The sequence below is a fragment of the Camelina sativa genome, chromosome 2, assembly GCF_000633955.1.
Source record: "Camelina sativa cultivar DH55 chromosome 2, Cs, whole genome shotgun sequence".
In the NCBI taxonomy this organism is placed as follows: domain Eukaryota; kingdom Viridiplantae; phylum Streptophyta; class Magnoliopsida; order Brassicales; family Brassicaceae; genus Camelina; species Camelina sativa.
Window position 1 is genome coordinate 20,026,208 of NC_025686.1, and position 17,183 is coordinate 20,043,390.

A 17,183-nucleotide genomic window follows, 5' to 3' on the forward strand; every position below is an offset into this window, starting at 1 on the left:
TCTCTATATATAGAGAGAGTCTAGGTTATTGGAAATACAGTTTTTGATTCTAATTAATAAAAAGCAGCGAGTTTTCTTCTCTAATCTGGTGGATTTCCAGAGTTTCTCTTAATCAAGTTCACGCTTGAGAACTTGATTTCTAACTAGGTTTAGTGCTTGCTAATCCTAGAGTTTCCGACTGCGTCAAGTGGTATCAGAGCAGGCTTTCTCCTGTTTCTTTTTCAAAGCTTGATCAGCTATGGGGGATCAATCTGTGACCAAAGCAGACTTGCAGGGTTTTACCGAGGCTATTACCATGGCCCTAACTGCTTTGACTGACCATATGGCGAATATGACAACTGGGATGACGAACCTGACAACTGAGATTAGAAACGGTATCAACAACGCAAATCCACAAAGAGGCAGAGAAGGAGAACAAGTTAGGCTTAATGAAAATCAGCATAGAAACAGGGGAAGAGTAATCCCAAGAGTGGACAACAATCGTGCTGTTATTCATGAGAGTTCAAGTTCTGATGAAGAAGAAGTTGTGGAGGATGAAGTTGAGCAAAGGAATCGACAAAATAATCATGACTACCGTGTAAAGGCTGACATTCCATTGTTCTATGGAACTATGGGTGTTGAAGATTTTCTAGATTGGCAAATAAGCGTTGATAGGTTCTTTGAAGTCATGGGTGTCCCTGAAAACAAGCAAGTTAAGATGGTGGCAATTAGGCTGAAGAGTACTGCTGCTGTGTGTTGGGATAAACTTGTTATTTAGAGGCAAAAACAAAGAAAGGGACCAGTCAAGACATGGAGGCGGATGAAACAGTTCATGATGGATAGGTTCTTACCAGAGGACTATGAACAGATTCTCTATAAGATGTATATTGAATGTGTTCAAGGAAAAAGGACTGTGACAGAGTATACAGCAGAGTTTCTGCGGTTTTGTGAGCGTAATGATCTTGGAGAGACAGAAAATCAGAAAGTGGCAAGATATATCAGTGGGTTAAAGAGTTCTATTCAAGAGAAGATGGGTTTACAAACTGTATGGACTGTGCAAGAGGCTTCTAGCCTAGCTTTGAAAGCTGAGTTAATTGAGAAATCTCCTTGCAAATTCACTTCTTTCAGAAGATATTCACCTCAGAATAATTCTGAATTAATAGGCGATAAGGAGAAGAGTGCAGTAACAAAGGATACTATCCTTGGGAACAAAGGAGCTGGAAGTTCTAACAATGGTTCTAATAATGCTCAGCCGAATAAAGCACCAATCTAGAAGCAAAGTAACACTTATGCGAGACCATCCATCGACAAGTGTTTCCGCTGTCAAGGACAAGGTCACAAATCAAATGTTTGTCCGAGTAGGAGACTATAGCTTTGCTAGAGGAGGAAGAAGAACATGAAGAAGAGGATAAATATGCAGGTGTCTAGTTTGCTGAAGAAGAATCGAATGAGATGATAAACATTGTACTTGAAAGGGTCTTGCTATTATCTAAGGAAGAAGGACAGCAAAAAAATTGTTCAGAACAAGGTGTTCACGACAAAGTCTGCAACTTGATTGTGGATAATGGTAGCACAGAAAACCTAGTTTCTCATAAACTGGTTGAATATCTAAAGTTACCCACAACGCCACTTGAGAAGCCATATGCTTTAGGATGGGTGAGTAAAGGCTCTCGATATCGAGTGACACTGTCTTGTAAGGTTCCCATCTCCATTGGAAAACATTACAAAGAAGAGGTATTAGGTGATTTTCTTGACATGGATGTTTGTTGTATCATACTTGGTCGTCCTTGGAAGTAAGATAATGACGTTACATATCGAGGAAGAGATAATGTGTTAATGTTTTCATGGAATGGGCACAAGATTGCTATGGCTCCTGTTTCACACCTTGATCAGAATTCAGGGAGGAAAAATTCTAACTTCTTGGTATTGACAGATAGTGAAAGAGAGCTAGGTGAAGCAATAAAAGAATCTGAATGTATCTGTCCGGTTGTGATTAAAGGGCTGATCAGTGTTATAACATAAGAAGTAACGACTCCAAAAGAAATACTAGAGATTCTGCAAGATTTCAAGGAGCTAATTGCAGATGAGTTACCACAAGAATTACCTCCTATGCGCAACATTCAGCATCAGATTGACCTTATTCCATGATCAAGCTTACCAAACCTTCCCCATTACCGTATGAGTCCTAAAGAAAATGTGATTTTGAGGGAACAAATTGAAAATCTGTTAAGGGAAGGGTTCATTCTTGAAAGTATGAGTCCTTGTGCAGTGCCAGTCCTTCTTGTTCCTAAGAAAGGAAATCAATGGCGGATGTGCAGATAGCAGAGCTATCAACAAGATAACTATCAAGTATTGTTTCCCTATTCCTAGATTGGACGACATGCTTGACGAGTTAACTGGTTCTAAAGTTTTTTCTAAGATAGATCTTCGCAGTGGATACCATCAAATTTTAATTAGGCATGGAGACGAATGGAAGACAGCTTTTAAGAGCAAAGATGGATTGTATGAGTGACTGGTGATGCCATTTGGGCTGTCAAACGCCCCTAGTACCTTCATGCGGCTAATGAATCAAGTTCTTCGTCCGTTTACAGGTTCTTTTGTGGTGGTTTATTTCGATGAAATTTTGATATACAGTAAAACAAAAGAAGATCATATGGAGCATGTGAGACAAGTGTTGCAGGTCTTAGAAGAAAATAAGTTGTACATTAATCTGAAAAAATGTACATTCAGCACCAATAAGTTGCTCTTCTTGGGTTTTGTTGTTGGAGAAGAAGGGATTTATGTTGATGAAGATAAAGTGAAAGCTATTAGAGATTGGCCTGTCCCGAAATCAGTTAGTGATGTACGCAGCTTTTATGGTCTTGCTACCTTCTATAGAGGTTTATAAGTCTCGGGAGGCAACATAACACGATGACGAGACGGCTGAAGACAATGTCACAGCCTTGGACGACCAAGAGGTGGAACATCCTGTGTTACGTAGAAGTGAACGCATTAAGTCTCATCGGAAAGATTAAAGCGTTTACTACAATAGTCAAGCTGTGGCTCATCCACTCCAAGCGGTCTGTTCACTTGAGCTTCTCCCCGAAGAACATCGGGACTTCTTTGGCAAGATTGCGGATAAGTGGATTCCTCAAACATATGAGGAAGCCAAAGATCATGATGAATGGTTGGGAGCTGTTCAGGACGAGACTGGTGCTATGATTAAGAATCATACTTGGGATGAATTGGATTTACCTAAAGGCAAGAAGGCTGTTAGTTCCAAGTGGGTCTTCACCATCAAGTACTTGAGTAATGGAGATATCGAACGGTATAAAGCTCGGCTGGTAGCTCGCGGGTTCACTCAAACATATGGAACGGATTACAAGGAGATATTCGCTCCAGTGGCAAAGTTACATACGGTTCGGGTAGTTTTTTCCTTGGCCACCAATCTATCGTGGGACTTATGGCAAATGGACATCAAGAACGCTTTTCTCCAAGGCGAACTCGAAGATGAAGTCTACATGACTCCACCACCGAGTCTTGAAGATATTGTTGCCCCCGGGAAATTTCTCCACCTTCGTAAAGCCATCTATGGCCTCAAGCAGTCTCCGCGAGCTTGGTACCACAAGCTTAGTTCTACCCTGAAGGATCATGGGTTTTGCCGGTCTAAAGCTAATCACACCTTGTTTACACTACAAAGTGACCTTGGCATTGTAGTTGTTTTGATTTATGTCGATGATATCATTATCTCCGGTGACAACAAGGACGGTATCTCCGATATCAAACTCTTCCTTAAGTCTGTATTTGATATTAAAGATCTTGGAGAGATGAAATACTTTCTTGGGATCGAAATATGCCGTTCCCCGGAAGGCTTATTCCTATCCCAACGAAAGTATACTCTCGATTTGTTGGCTGAAACATGTAAACTTGCGGCCAAACCGGCTCTCACACCCCTCGATGAGGATTATCAGCTCAAGCAAAAGGGGGAGAGTATTAGAGCCCAGGAAGGCAAGCCGAAGGAACCGATGGATGAGCCATACGAGGACGTCACATGATATCGACGACTTGTAGGTAAGTTGATATATCTTACCATCACCTGACCTGACATATGTTATGCTGTGAATCAGGTGACTCAACATATGAAAGCTCCAACTAAGTACCAATGGAGCATGGTGGAACAGATTCTAAGCTATCTCAAAGGACACCCGAGTCAAGGCATCTGGATGGGCAAGAATTCCAACACAGAGTTAGTAGGCTACTGTGATGCTGACTATGCAAGCGATACATTGGACAAACGGTCCACCACCGGATACTGTACGTTTGTAGGAGGCAACTTGGTGACTTGGAAATCAAAGAAGCAAAAGGTGGTCTCATGTTCAAGTGCAGAGGCTGAATATCGAGAAATGAGGAAGCTAACGAGTGAATTGACATGGTTGAAAGGACTACTCAAGGATCTCGGTGTTGAGACAAGACAACCGATTACTATGCACTATGACAATGAAGCGGTGATTCATATTGCCACCAACTCAGTTTTTCACGAGCGAACCAAACACATTGAAGTAGATTGCCACAAGGTTCGTGAGAAGATAAAAGAAGGAGTAGTCTTACCGTGTCACACTCGGAGTGGAGACCAATTGGCTGACATTTTCACAAAGGCTGCCCCAAGGTTTGCGAACACATTCATAGCAAACTTGGGCTCGTAGACTTGACTCATCCTTGATTCACTTTCCTAATCCGTGGACATCACATTCTTTTTCCCTAAACATAGTTTTGTCCCATGAGGTTTTCTATGTTAAGGTTTTTAACGAGGTGATGCTTCACGGGTTCCAATCTTGTCGATCAAGATCCATCTCGAGAGACTCGACCGTACGGACTTCCGTACAAGTTCACAATAAGGCCGAGGTTTCTATCTAAGACATAAGAGCAATAGAAGAGAGGGGTCCATCAAGCCCATTAGGTGTTCTAGAACACTCCAATCTAGCCGTTGGAGAAAGATGAGAAGAAGAGATTCACTGGTGCACAAGTTGACTTCGGAGATGTCACTATCACCACTTGGGAAACGCTCCTCCCTCTCTTTTAATGTCGACATCCTATGTTTCTATTCTTGTAAAAGGGGTTGCCCTAATTTAGTCTCCTATTTAAGGTTGTAGACATATGTTGTAAGAGGATATTCTAATAAAATCTTATCTTTTCTCACATTCTCTTTGTTCAACACACTAAACTCTCTCTAAACCACAAATCTCTTCCGCTAACTCTAACACATACTTGGTCGTCCTTGGCAGTACGATAATGACTTTACATATCGAGGAAGAGATAATGTGTTAATGTTTTCATGGAATGGGCACAAGATTGCTATGGCTCCTGTTTCACACCTTGATCAGAATTCAGGGAGGAAAAATTTTAACTTCTTGGTATTGACAGATAGTGAAAGAGAGCTAGGTGAAGCAATAAAAGAATCTAAATGTATCTGTCCGGTGGTGATTAAAGGGCTGGTTGAATATCTGAAGTTACCCACAACGCCACTTGAGAATCCATATGCTTTAGGATGGGTGAGTAAAGGTTTTCGATATCGAGTGACACTGTCTTGTAAGGTTCCAATCTCCATTGGAAAACATTACAAAGAAGAGGTATTGTGTGATGTTCTTGACATGGATGTTTGTCATATCATACATGGTCGTCCTTGGCAGTACGATAATGACGTTACATATCGAGGAAGAGATAATGTGTTAATGTTTTCATGGAATGGGCACAAGATTGCTATGGCTCTTGTTTCACACCTTGATCAGAATTCAGGGAGGAAAATTCTAACTTCATGGTATTGATAGATAGTGAAAGAGAGCTAGGTGAAGCAATAAAAGAATCTGAATGTATCTGTCCGGTGGTGATTAAAGGGCTGATGAGTGTTATAACAGAAAAAGTAATGACTCCAAAAGAAATACTAGAGATTCTGCAAGATTTCAAGGAGCTAATTGCATATGAGTTACCACAAGAATTACCTCCTATGCGCAACATTCAGCATCAGATTGACCTTATTCCAGGATCAAGCTTACCAAACATTCCCCATTACCGTATGAGTCCTAAAGAAAATGAGATTTTGAGGGAACAAATTGAAGATCTGTTAAGGAAAGGGTTCATTCGTGAAAGTATGAGTCCTTGTGCAGTGCCAGTCCTTCTTGTTCTTAAGAAAGGAAATCAATGGCGGATGTGTGTAGATAGCAGAGCTATCAACAAGAGAACTATCAAGTATTGTTTCCCTATTCCTAGATTGGACTACATGCTTGACGAGTTAACTGGTTCTAAGGTTTTTTCTAAGATAGATCTTCGCAGTAGATACCATCAAATTTGAATTAGGCCTGGAGGCGAATGGAAGACAGCTTTTAAGAGCAAAGATGGATTGTATGAGTGACTGGTGATGCCATTTGGGCTGTCAAACGCCCCTAGTACCTTCATGCGGCTAATGAATCAAGTTCTTCGTCCGTTTACAGGTTCTTTTGTGGTGGTTAATTACGATGATATTTTGATCTACAGTAAAACAAAAAAAGATCATTTGGAGCATGTGAGACAGGTGTTGCAGGTCTTAGAAGAAAATAAGGTGTACATTAATCTGAAAAAAATGTACATTCAGCACCAATAAGTTGCTCTTCTTAGGTTTTGTTGTTGGAGAAGAAGGGATTCATGTTGATGAAGATAAAGTGAAAGCTATTAGAGATTGGCCTGTCCCGAAATCAGTCAGTGATGTACGCAGCTTTCATGGTCTTGCTACCTTCTATAGGAGGTTTATAAGAGATTTCAGTACTACTACTTCTCCCATTACAGAGTGCTTGAAGAAAGGAAAGTTTCAATGGGGTCTCAAGCAAGAGAAAAGTTTTGAGTTAATCAAGGAAAAGCTACGTACTGAACCAATTCTAGCATTGCCTGATTTTGATAAAGTGTTCCAAGTTGAATGTGATGCTAGTGGAGTGGGAATAGGTGTTGTTTTGTCTCAGGAAAAACGGCCAATGGCTTTCTTCAGTGAGAAATTGAGTGAAGCTCGACAAAAGTGGAGTACCTATGATCAAGAGTTCTTTGCAGTATTTAGAGTCCTAAGGCAGAGGGAGCATTAATTGATTCAGAGAGAGTTCATTTTTTTCACTGACCACCAAGCTTTGAAATTTCTTCACAGCCAAAAAGTGATTAACAAAATGCATGCTCGTTGGGTTAGCTTCTTGCAGAAATTTCCTTTTATAATCCAGCATAAATCAGGTGCGCTTAATAAGGTGGTTGATGCCTTGAGTAGGAGGGTGTCATTGCTAGCTACTTTAACACAAGAGATTGTGGGATTTGAGTTTATGAAGGAATTGTATGAGAGTGATGTTGAATTCAAGTAACTATGGGCCAAATGCAATGAGAAGCATCCTTCTTCAGATTTTCATATTTGAGAAGGCTACTTGTTTAAAGGAGATTGATTGTGCATTCCTTGCTCATCGCTAAGAGAGAAGTTGATCCGTGATTTGCATGGGGGTGGTCTTAGTGGTCATTTGGGAAGAGACAATACTATCGCTAGCCTAGAGGAGAGATATTTTTTGCCACACTTAAGGAGAGATGTTGGAGCCATTGTCAAAAGGTGTTATATTTGTCAAGTATCGAAAGGCTATTCGCAGAACATAGACTTTATATGCCTTTACCTGTTCCTGATGATATTTGGCAAGACTTGGCTATGGATTTTGTGTTGGGATTGCCTCGTACACAGAAAGGTGTGGATTCTGTGTTTGTGGTAGTTGACAGATTTTCTAAGATGACGCATTTCTTTGCTTATAAGAAGACTGCGTATGCATCCAACATAGCCAAATTGTTTTTCAGGGAAGTGGTGCGCCTTCACGGTGTTCCTAAGTCGATTACTTCATATAGGGACACAAAGTTTCTAAGTCATTTTTGGATTACTCTTTGGAGGATGTTTGGAACAGCTCTTAATCGAAGTTCTACAGCTCATCCTCAAACAGATGGACAAATTGAAGTAACTAATAGAACTTTGGGAAATATGGTTCGAAGTATTTGTGGGGGTAAACCAAAACAGTGGGATTTAGCTTTGCCTGAAATAGAATTTGCTTACAACAGTGCTTTCCATTCTGCGACAGGGAAATCACCCTTTTCTCTAGTGTATACTTCTGTTCCTAGACATGTGGTTGATTTGGTTAAGTTGTCTAAGACTCGTGGAGTTAGTGCATCAGCTGAAACCATGGCTGAAGAAGTTTTGGCTGTTAAAGAAGCTGTTAAGGTTAAGTTAGAAGCTACTGGACAGAAGAACAAGGTTGTTGCTGATAAACATCGAAGACTCAAAGTTTTCAAAGAAGGTGATGAAGTGATGGTGTTCCTGCGTAAAGAGAGATTTCCAGTTGGTACCTACAGCAAGCTGAAGCCTTGCAAGTATGGTCCATTCAAGGTGTTACGGAAGATCAATGACAATGCTTATGTTCTGAATCTCCCATAATCGATGAACATTTCGAGTACTTTTAATGTCGCTGACATTTATGAGTATCATAAAGATGGGAGTTCTATATCTAGAAGAGAACTTGAGGACAAGATTCTTCGGAGGTGGAGGAGACTAACGTAGGGAGGATTTAGTGAATTTAACTTTTCTTTTGATATCTACTTATGTTAGTTTTCTATTTCTGTTTAGAGTTTTCTATTTTGTGTTTTGAGTTTCTTCTCTATATATAGAGAGAGTCTAGGTTATGGAAAGACAGTTTTTGATTCTAATTAATAAAAAGCAGAGAGTTTTCTTCTCTAATATGGTGGATTTCCAGAGTTTCTCTTAATCAAGTTCACGTTTGAGAACTTGATTTCTAACTAGGTTTAGTGCTTGCTAATCCTAGAGTTTCCGACTGCGTCACTTAGATATCTATAAAAAATCACACATCACGATATTCGCTAATTTGTTATAATTTTTACGAATATATATAAATCTATAATTATTGCAAATTAAGTCCTTTGTTATCGAACAGGAGATAACTCAAGAGTAATTTGTTCTTTTTTATAACAACTATAGAAAGCTTGCTGTTTAAATTATTATAATAATACTATATGATTTCGTTATTAAGTTATATTTATGTTCTTTAGTTTTATTCATTGATAATTTATAACCTTTTTAAAAATATTTTACTTATATTAACTTTCATAAATCAATATATTTTTCTTTGTATATTTGTAAGTGAAATTTTAAATTAAAAATAATATGTAATTATTTAATTAGTTTTATATTCACAAACACGTTAAAGCCCAAATATGTGTGAATGCAGAATTTTTCTTTTACACCTTATAGATTTTTGCTTACAATTTTTTTTATTTTTCTTATCTAGCAAATATCTCCAAAAGTTTCCGTATGCCCACATTAACTTAAATTCGTTACATATATTTATATCTTTTACACACCAAAAAGCCCTTTTACCATTAATTTAAAACAATGAGTGGAGCTAGAGATTTTTTTAAAAAAGGAGAAGAATATCTTTCAAAATTTCTTTTCAATAATTTGTAGCTAAAATATTTACTGTTTATATATTTAAAGCAAAAACATAGTTTTCATTTTATTTATTAGCATTCAATAAATTTTTATTCAAATTCATTTGAAAGTTCAGTCTTTACGCTTGTAAACGGTAGTCTAAAAATGTGCAATAGAAATATGTAATATATAATTTGAAAAAAAAAACTATCATGTTTTAAGTGTTTGGGGGTAACTTATGTTTGAGTTTTGAAGTAGAGAGTTCAACATAGATTTTGGAGTTTATAGTATCATCCTGATTTTGTTTTATCTATATATATAAATTTATACACAATTTTATAAGTTTGTGTGCATTAGACTCCTGGTTGCCAAAGTAACCCTCTCTCTAAAACCTAATTTTCTCTCTCGCCGCCTCTCATTCTCAAAGCCTCCGTTAAAACTTTGACCGGCGCGTGGCGGCTCATATAGCGCCGGCGTCGGTCACCTCTTTTACATTCTTGCTTAGTTTTTTAGTCCTTGTTATTGTATCATGCGGTTGGTAAAGCGTGGAGGTTTTTGGTGAGGAGTTCTGTAGATGTGGAGGTTCAGATCTAGCGAGTTTGTTGGTTCCCGTTTCATAGGTTCTGTTGGTTGCTGAGGTGCTCGGGGTGCCGCTGGTGTTCGCGATTCACGGAAGGGATTTTTGGATAGGCTCAGTTATGACCGCTGATTCTTTCTAGTGAGTATACGCGAAGTGGAGGCTCCTATTTCTTATAGCGACGGTTCTTTCCTCTTTCTTCATCGACAATTCTTTGCTTAAGCCGATCTCGAATCTTCTCTATCTTGGTATCTCTTCTTCTCTACTGCTTTCCTCTTGTGTCTCCTGTTTGCTCTGATCAGATTGTAACCGTTTAAGATCTGTATCATCAGTTGCTCAGGTTCTGTAGCTTCCCTGTATGGGCTGTAGATTCCCTTGTTTGGGCTAAGTTTCTCATCCTCGACTATAATTCTTTGTTAGTCAGGGGATTGAGCTTTGGTTAGTGTTGGGTTAGAACTTTTAGAATTAAGATTTCCCTAGCTTAATTACTTGTTCTCTGTGGCGTTGAAAGGTTCAAGTGGGTCTAGTTTATTTTACGGTTAAATCCCGAGAGACCCTTGACAAAGCACTTATAGAGAAAGATGCATCTTATGCGGAGAAAGCCAAGTTTCATTCTCTTGTTATGCCATTTGTTATGCCATCTGTGCTGAAGACCGTGAACACCAATCGGTATGCGGATTCCCTATGGTCCTTCGAGAGCTCAATCAGTCTCGAGACAAGATGTCTTTGGTTTAAACAGTGTATCGGTAAAATCCTTTCCTCTTCTAGTTGTATGTTATGGAAAGATCATTGTGTCTCTGAAATTTCATTCTCATCTTTTATCTTGTGATTTGTAACCTTACCGAACTTTAATTTCAATCAATATAATCCTTTCAGTGAAAAAAAAAAAAAAAAAAGTGCATTAGACTATTTTCTCTTTAATCTTTTTAGTAAAAAAATTATTATGTTTTCGGTTCCATCTTCTAATGGAATATGATAACTTCCAAAACAAAATACCCATGAATACAAGTTTCTTTGAATAACTAACTTAAATCTGGTGGTATAAGACTATAAGTAGTGTTCAACCTCAAGTTATATGTTTAATCATATAAAATATCAAGCATTAAACAAACGATTAAAATTTCAAGTTATATCTACATCCTCATCACCAATCATAAAAATTGATAGTATATCTTTAATTTGGTATAATTTACCACACTTAACTATTTCGACACGCAAAATGATATACCATCCAAAGAATGATGATAAAATAATTATCGGACTACCGACCAAAATGCTAGAACGGTGTTCATATTTTATAATCTAACACAGCTAAAAAGCTGTATTTTATGTATGTTCATGACCATACAGAAACTACGTTTTTCAACAAAACTAACATTGAAATTCAAGTTGTGCGTTTAACACAAACAACAACAACATCAAAAATTGAAAGGTAAAAATAGAATAGATATATACCGAAAGGCTACAACTGAATATTGACATCAATCATAAAGAAAAGTGTGATTAAAACAAAACGCATATAACAAAATAAAGAAATAATACACATTGCATTCTAACTAAATACACAAAACATTCGATAGAGTTCCAACTGCAAAAAAATAAGAGACCAAAAGATAGGCACTAGTGTTGTAAAAAGATTAAGGCAGAGAGTACAATAAGAGGTAAAAACTAACATAATAATCATACAAGTGTATGATGCAAATTTTGAGATTGTCAGTTAACATGTTCGTACCGATCACCAAGGATTGAGAATATAACACGAAACATATCCATTCATGATTTAACTAAAATACTATCATAATCTGCACGAGTCTCAACTATATTCATCTATTTCGTAAAACAAGAGAAGTTATGACATTTTCAGTTAGTGTATAGATATAGTAAACACTCAAGCCAAGGGGTATAAAATATAGAATCTAACACAGTATTCATTAGAGTATAATGAAGAATTCCAAAATGTGGTTTCACATGCTTAGAACAATCACCAAGGGTTTAGAGAATAACGCAAAACAAAGACATTCAAGATTAATTTTATTACCATAATTCAGTTAGTGTATAAGATAATAGTAAATGCAGAATTCCATAATGTGGTTTCACATGCTTAGAACAATCACCAAGGTTTAGAGCATAACGAAAAACAAACATTTGAGATTCAATAATATTATTACCATAGTGTGCAGTACTATCACAGACATTTAAAAATAAGTAACTACAGTAGATCCCAAAATGCATCTATTTCATTAAGTGAAAAAAAAATATTTACACATACAAATACCAAAACAGAGATATTAAGTATTTTCAACACACAATATAATGTTTCAAAAGCCAAAGTAAAATCAACATTTACTCAGTGGATGATGCAAAATCCTAGGATGTCATTCACATGTTTAAAACGATCACAAAAGTTTTAGAGCACAAGGCAAAAAAATACTTTCAAGGTTCAAGGAACACAAACACAATCTACATAAGTTAAAATATCTACGAGAGACTCTACATCCACTATATATAATGAGAGAGCTTACGATACACAAGCACTGAAACATAGAGAATAGTAAAATCAAAATACACAATGTGCTCATCTAGAAAAGCAAGCAATTTTTATGATTCTCAAACTGAAAAACAATACCAAGTCTCTCAAATTGGAATCTGTTCCCAACTGTGTCATCATTAAAGCTCATTAAAGGGTTGATAAAAGCACCAGAAACTACCACTTTGGAGTACAGGATGTTGTATGCATCTCTCACTTGTGATTTTCATATACTAATTACAAACAAGTTTGGAATGCACTTAAAACAAAAATAAAAAGGTTTGAAAGCATATACCTATCAAAAGTCTTGACAATCTGAACACCTTAACTTGAAGAGCACATACCTGAAAGGAAAAGAAAAAAGAATTTGTTAGTCTTTATTTTATGTGAATGTATATACTTACCTCGCTGGGCTAAACTTCTTTAAGCCGTACATTGGTCCAAGTTCTGGTCAATTTTACCATCAAACAAGTCACAATCTTGTGTTAAAGCACATACCTGAAAGGAAAAGAAAAAAGAATTTGTTAGTCTTCATTTTAGGTGAATGTATATACTTACCTCGTGGGCTAAACTTCTTTAAGCCGTACGTTGTTCCAAGTTCTGGTCAATCAAACAAGTCACAATCTTGTCTTAAGATTTTCTTTAGTCCGCTCATCCAACATATCGCAACTCATTTCCTTACATGCATGCACTACCCTTCCAATGTCTTTTGACTCCTTTGTCTTATGGTTTACCAGCCGAGGATGCCAAACTTTGAGAACCTTTTGGTTCTTATTTCATGTCTTATGGTTTTTACCAGCCGAGCGTGCCAAACTTTGAGAACCTTTTGGTTCTTACTTCATGTCTTATGGTTTTTACCAGCCGAGGGTACCAAACTTTGAGAACTCTTTGGTTCTTTATTCATGTCTTATGGTTTTTATCAGCCGAGGGTACCAAACTTTGAGAGAACTCTTTGGTTCTCTATTCATGTCTTATGGTTTTTACAAGCCGAGGGTACCAAACTTTGAGAGAACTCTTTGGTTCTCTATTCATGTCTTATGGTTTTTACAAGCCGAGGGTACCAAACTTTGAGAGAACTCTTTGGTTCTCTATTCATGTCTTATGGTTTTTATAAGCCGAGGGTACCCAACTTTGAGAAAACTCTTTGGTTCTCTATTCATGTCTTATGGTTTTTACAAGCCGAGGGTACCAAACTTTGAGAACTCTTTGGTTCTATGTCTTTTGTCTTAAGACTTATTTAGCCGTATCCAACAAAACGCAACCTCTTTTCCAATTCCCAACATGCATGCACTACCAAGCCAACAGTTAACGATTTTGCTCGGGACAATGTCCCCAAAATAGAATCTGACAGAACACTATTAGATTAATGTCTGTCAATGATCTGTTTTGGGTTTAAAAAGAAAACAAAAACGAACATCAAAACTTAAAAGCCCCAAAACTAAGAATCTGCAGACCAAGTAACCAAAACCAAAAACGGATCTGGATTCTTATTAAAGTGAATAATTTTTTTGTTGTTGGATCAAGAACACAAAAACAAAACAAAAAATCTTGATTCTAAAATCAAGATGATACAAAAGTCAATTCCTTAAATAAAATAAAAACAATAAATCCGAACAGAAGTGGACTGATCAATTGTACCCCATTTGATTTCAGTCCTCAAAAACTTGGAAACACGAAAACAAAAGGAAGGAGTTACCTTGTACACGTGAAAACATGAAGGTACCGCTTAACTAAAACATGAACATGATAGATAAATCACAAATGAAAAAGAGACAAATCCTAGTGACTGAAAAATGCAATCAGAGAACAACAATCTAAAACCGACATTGAGTTTGTAAGTATCCTGGGAACTGTAACTCAAGAATGATAACAGTAGTCAAAGCTATTGAAGCCCACCTTCCAAAAAAAAATGAATATAACTTTACAACAGTCTCTAATAATTAAAAACAAGACCAAATAAAATGAACTTAAAAACTATGTATATACCAAATTCAGAGCCGTAAACGAACGCACACCATCAATAAAATGCTACAATACAGCAATGGCCTAGCAAATGACTGAAAATACCGTTACTCAAACACAGAGCTAAGCTTGTTAGTCAGACCATTCCAGTGGTATAGAACTCATATGCAAACACGAAGACAATCCAAGACCTAATGGCCTAGCAAATGACTGATAATGCCATTCCTTCAAACAGAGAGCTAAGCTTGTTAGCCCCATTACGTGCTTTACAAACCATTGTATCATAATTCAAAGAACCTGATTTAGTGTCATCTCTATAATCAGAATTAAATGACCATAAACAATGAACAAGTTTATCTCTATAAAACATTAACTCTCTTGGTGATGATGATACAACGCAAGCAAAGCCATATAATAATCCCTGCTAAAGAATAGAGTTCTCACTAAGTGAATAAAACATTTGAATCAAAAACAGTTCAATAAGCTTCGTAGTAGTATAGAATCAAATCAATTGTCACCAGAAAAAAATGACACATTAACAAATATTGTGAAGATAATAACCCCAGCCATAAGATCAGGCAAATAAGAACGTTTAGCTACTTTATTTGTATCATGGGATCTCTTTCGGAGTCATATAATGAAGGTTTAAATAGGAAAATGTAGGAGAACAATGACAATTAACTAATACACATTCTAAACCAAGCAAAGCTTAAGAGACTAGTCATAACCAATGGTGATATTACCTGCTCAAAATATGGAACTGCCTCGGTTGCTGATTTATTGTTAAATGAAATGCTGGCATTAACCTTTCAGGAGAGATATAACATATTTGTCACGCTTGCTTAGAATTAAGACAAATAAAAAGGTAACTAACCTTTGGTATCTTGGTTATCAAATCTTTGCTGATTTTACTGATATTGAAAATTTTAGCTCACAAGTAACCTAACCTTTGGTATCTTCTCAGCAAAATAACTTCCGGTCAAAACTTGTAACAGTGCACCATTACTGTATAAAAAGTTCACAGTAGTCAGCATTTAGAAAATTCATAGGGTTGAGCAAAAAAAAAAAAAACACGTATAGAATAAGTGAACACATTGAATTGAGGAAAGAAGTGAAAAAAGTTTTTTCCCCACCTGTGACCAACTGAGAAAAGAGGAAGGTCAGCTAGATCTTGAGGCTTCAAATTTGAAGTTGGAATTCCATATGAGACAATCGTGTCCAAGCAGGAATTGAACCTCTCATAAACCTGCTTAGAAGCTTGTTCATGATCAAATGTAACATTGTACGGCACTGATACTATTAAATACCCTTCCTTTGCCAGTAGCTCCTTGAGGTAAGCTACTGCAAATCATACAGACACAAATGAACATTTTTTGAGTTCTAGAACAAATCATTTACACATGTATGAAACCAACGCAAGCAATTTTCCAAATACTTGGAAAGAAATAAGAGAGATGAGACCATGACTAAATACCCCACTACCAAATTCCCAGACTAGCGGATGTGGACTATACTCGTTAGATAACAAAATGTTTGCCGATGATAGATTTATGACCAAATCGCATGAGCTCATCTTCAACCATGTCAATGTGATATGCAAAAACACAGTCATGTGCTCAAAGTTAAAAAGCAAATGAAGCCACCTATACGTTGAGGAATGTCAAAGATTAACAAAAAGAAGTTACATCGATCTCATATGCACTTCATGACCCAAAACTCAGCAAATCCACGGAATTATAGAAAGCCATAATCTACAATTACAAAAGCTTTATTCATCATCATCCTAAGCGAGTATCAGAGGAAGAAATCTAACCATGAGGAGGAAGAAGAAACCAAGCCGCCGATTAAATAGTTTTGGGCCGAATCAAACCAAACAGAACAAACAAACCCTAGATCTGTACAACACATAAGAACAATTAGTCAATTTGAAAACCCTAAAAATAAAAAACACGAAGAGAGGATCAGAGGAATGAACCTTAATTACCAAATAATCAAGACGGAGAAGAATCCCAGCCGATTGAACTAGTCTTGTGCGATATCTTTAACCAGCCGATTGAACTAGACGGAGAAGAAAAATTAAAGCGTTTCTTTAACCCCGATATCGATATGTATGTATATCGCCGACATAACGCGTTTCTTTAACGGTTACTATTGTATATGGTTCGACCGTTGATTCATCATATATCTAACGATTCTGCATTTTTCAGGATTAAAAATGATATATTTCTTTCTAATAGTTGGCAATATAAACAAGGGCCTATAAACAAACACAAAAGCAAAAGCATTTTATCTTAAACGGCTTTGTGGTTTATCTCGATAGATCTAGATGGATTATAATTATATAAAGAAGGCCCAATAAGGTCCATTAGTATTAAATTCTTAATTTAAACATCTTTCTTTCTTATTTAAAACATGTACGTAAGACTAAAGATAATTTCGCCAGAAGTCATTTTAAATCAATTGTCTTTCATATGTGCCTATTTTAGAGACTTTTTGCATAAAAGGTACATATACATTACTAATTAGTATTAAACTTAGACTATTAAACAATAACTTTTAAAGTTGAAAATCAATTACGGCTTTATGAAAATAATTTTTAAAAACAAATTAGGGCCTCAATTGTATTTAGGTTTAGGCCTCATTTTAGTCTCTATGTTTCTGATATATATATATATATATATATA

At 36.7% G+C, this 17,183-nt stretch overlaps 2 long non-coding RNA genes across 3 annotated transcripts; both read right to left on the bottom strand.

The window, feature by feature from the left end:
* Window positions 12,591-13,449, bottom strand: LOC104730222. Its single transcript, XR_002035236.1, has 2 exons — window positions 12,972-13,449; window positions 12,591-12,881 (listed from the first exon to the last, which is right to left on the bottom strand). It is a non-coding gene; the product is annotated as an uncharacterized LOC104730222 (long non-coding RNA).
* On the bottom strand, window positions 15,321-16,577 carry LOC104730230. Of its 2 annotated transcripts, none has more exons than XR_758408.2 (4): window positions 16,475-16,577; window positions 16,313-16,394; window positions 15,633-15,840; window positions 15,321-15,504 (listed from the first exon to the last, which is right to left on the bottom strand). It is a non-coding gene; the product is annotated as an uncharacterized LOC104730230 (long non-coding RNA). The 2 variants fall into 2 exon arrangements; XR_758409.2 differs by having other exon boundaries at window positions 16,484-16,576.